Genomic DNA, 3678 nt, shown 5'->3' on the forward strand with positions numbered 1-3678 from the left:
ATCAATATGAAAATTGAAAGGTGGATAAGGAACTGGTTAAAGGGGAGACTACAACGGGTAGTACTGAAGGGTGAACTGTCAGGCTGGAAGGAGGTTACTAGTGGAGTTCCTCAGGGATCAGTTTTGGGACCAATCTTATTTAACCTTTTTATTACTGACCTTGGCACAAAAAGTGGGAATGTGCTAATAAAGTTTGTGGATGACACAAAGCTGGGGGGTATTGCTAACACAGAGAAGGACCGGGATATCATACAGGAAGATCTGGATGACTTTGTAAACTGGAGTAATAGTAATACGATGAAATTTAATAGTGAAAAGTGCATGGTCATAGATTCATAGATTCTAGGGTCCGAAGGGACCAATGTGATCATCTAGTCTGACCCCCTGCACAAAGCAGGCCACAGAACCCTACCCATGCATTTAGGGATTAATAACAAGAATTTTAGTTATACACTGGGGACGCATCAGTTGGAAGTAATGGAGGAGGAAAAGGACCTCGGAGTATTGGTTGATCACAGGATGACTATGAGCCACCAACGTGATATGGCCGTTAAAAAAGCTAATGTGGTTTTAGGATGCATCAGGTGAGGTATTTCCAGCAAAGATAAGGATGTGTTAGTACCGTTATTTAAGGCGCTGGTGAGACCTCATCTGGAATACTGTGTGCAGTTCTGGTCTCTCATGTTTAAGAAGGATGAATTCAAACTGGAACAGGTTCAGAGACGGGCTACTAGGATGATCCGAGGAATGGAAAACCTGTCTTATGAAAGGAGACTCAAAGAGCTTGGCTTGTTTAGCCTAACCAAAATAAGGTTGAGGGGGGATATGATTGCTCTTTATAAATATATCAGAGGGATTAATATTAGGGAGGGAGAGGAATTATTTAAGCTTAGTACCAATGTAGACACAAGAACAAATGGATATAAACTGGACACTAGGAAGTTTAGACTTGAAATTAGACAAAGGTTTCTAACCATTAGAGGAGTGAAGTTCTGGAACAGCCTTCCAAGGGGAGTAGTGGGGGCCAAAGACATATCTGGCTTTAAGACTAAGGTTGATAAGTTTATAGAAGGAATGGTATGATTGGATAGCCTAATTTTGGCAATTAATTTGGCAATTGATCTTTGATTATCAGCAGGTAAGTATGCCCAGTGGTCTGTGATGGGATGTTAGATGGGTTGGGATCTGAGTTACTACAGAGAATTCTTTCCTGGGTGCTGGCTGGTGAGTCTTGCCCACATGCTCAGGGTTTAACTGATCGCCATATTTGGGGTTGGGAGGGAATTTTCCTCCAGGGCAGATTGGCAGAGGCCCTGGAAGTTTTTTGCCTTCCTCTGCAGCATTGGCACGGGTCACTTGCTGGAGGATTCTCTGTAGCTTAAGTTCTTCAAACTGCAATTTGGGGACTTCAATAACTCAGACATAGGTTAGGGGTTTGTTACAGAAGTGGATGGGTGAGATTCTGTGACCTGCATTGTGCAGGAGGTCAGACTAGATGATCATAATGGTCCCTTCTGACCTTAAAGTCTATGAGTCTATTTGCAACATATCAAGGCAGTTCCAACTGGTAATGAAGAAATCCTGAAACATTTTGCCATCTTCAGAAGCAAGAGTTTGGATTTCTAGGAACTCCACTGTACAGGTGGTATTTTAACAGTTTGGATTACAGATTGCTGCATAGCCAATAAAAGGAGATACACAGCAGCTGATCAAAAGCCCTTCACATGTGGCAGTACGGGGTGCTACCCTCCATGCGATCTGGGATATCGAAGCTTCATTATCTAAGCCCATCACCAGGAATGACAGTGTAGTTCAGCCTCCATGGACGTATAGTTCTTGGCCTCTTTGCAGAACTTCTCACTAAGGATACTAAACATTATAACTGGCCTGATGCCAGTGACCACCAGCTCATTTCATTTCGGTCTCCAAGGAGCTTTCAGCAAGTAACAACCCGTTTGAATGGGACTCAAACCATTGATCTAAAAGTGAAAGCCGCTTGGTACCTCATTTACGTTTGTTTTGGAAATATAATAGCCACAATTCCCACTGCAACTATACTGATGAATGAATAGGGATTTTCAATGCCTCAACTTCTGCATGCCCAGCTGGAGAGAGTAAATGCTCAACACTTCTGACAATCAGGCCCCTGTAACTGTCTGCAGTTTGCCACCCATCTCACCCCTGGGTGAGCTAAGCCTTTTCTCTAAGTAACAGGGAGCCCATGTTCTAATGCCAAAGACCCACTAGTATAAAAGAAAATTGTATTCCAGGCTGGAGTGCAGGAAGATACTTGACATCACAGATACTGTGGGGATGCTCACTTGAAATATCCGTACAGTAAATATCAAGGAGAGCTGTGGACATAGAGTATGTCTACCTTATTAATGTGCGTAATAAGAATGAATAGAATTAACAGATGATGTAAGGTATTTTACCTGCCAAGACCTGAGTCCAGGCCCTTGGGTGTCTCCTTTACCAGTTTATGACATTACTAACTCTTAAATCAATTAAAGCAGCTGCCTCCTAATTGTTGATGTCAATGTTAGGTGATGGCAACAGCTGAAGTCAGCTCTGATTATGAAGTTGTGTTTCAAAACATAGTTATTTGTTTGCCACTATATTCCGCCAAAGAAATGGTTTAGGAGCTTAAAAAAAAAAAAGTTCACCTTTCTAGAAAAAATAGGTGAGGCTGTAGGAAGGTGAGGCTACTAAATAATCTGCCCACAATTCCACCTTCAGCAGCTGCCTGTTTCTTCAAACAGTGTACCCTGCTTTTCTCTCCTCTTGTTAAATATTTACTGTCTGTCTGAATTTATAAGGGAGATCTCATGCCCAAAACAAATGTTTGTCATTGTGGTGGTGTCTCCTCCTTCCGGGCCAGCCTGTTCTTTTGGGAGGTAACATTTCACACAGGCAGAAATAGTGTGCAGAAGAGCCAAACATAACTCATGGCAAAAAATGAAAATGAAAAAGAAAATTAGTAAAAGTGTTATGCACAAAGGATGAGCAGTAGATGCCCTATCTTTCTATGAGTTAGCGAGCACGCAAAGTCAAAACCCTTTTTGCTTTACGTGGCTGGAACTCCACTGAACTCCGTGGACCATGTTACACTAGGGTGCCCAGATGTCTCGATGTTATAGGGACAGTCCTGATTTGGGGTCTTTTTCTTATATAGGCTCCTATTACCCCACAGCCCCTGTCCTTATTTTTCACACTTGCTGTCTGGTCGCCCTCTGTTACACCCAATCAGAATTGGCCCTTTTTGTTTTTACAGCAGGGCTTATTAGAAATTAACTGCCCAAATCCTCAGACTTACAGGCCTCTTTAGGCCAAGATAATAACTACTAAGGGAAAAAGAGCTGAGAAAGGAGCCATCTGTCGTTAACAAGGGTTCCTTGCCCTCCCTTTGCTTTGTTACCATGTTTGCCTGCAGCACAGCTATGCAAAGCATTCAATTTGACAAACATGCAGTCAGTCTTGGTTCGAGTCAGGCTGTGTTCATGACATAGCTGTGGCTTGCATTACCTTTTCTTTGGGTCTGAGGCTGCTGCAATACAGCTAAATATGATTTATTTGTTTGGATACCTGCAAGCACGGAGCGCTTGTCTACAGGGGGACTTTGCCCCAATCCCAGCAACCAGTCCCAATCCTAGTCAATTTCAAACAGGGCAGAGCTCC

The sequence above is a fragment of the Gopherus evgoodei genome, chromosome 11 (genome assembly GCF_007399415.2).
Source record: "Gopherus evgoodei ecotype Sinaloan lineage chromosome 11, rGopEvg1_v1.p, whole genome shotgun sequence".
Taxonomy (NCBI): domain Eukaryota; kingdom Metazoa; phylum Chordata; order Testudines; family Testudinidae; genus Gopherus; species Gopherus evgoodei.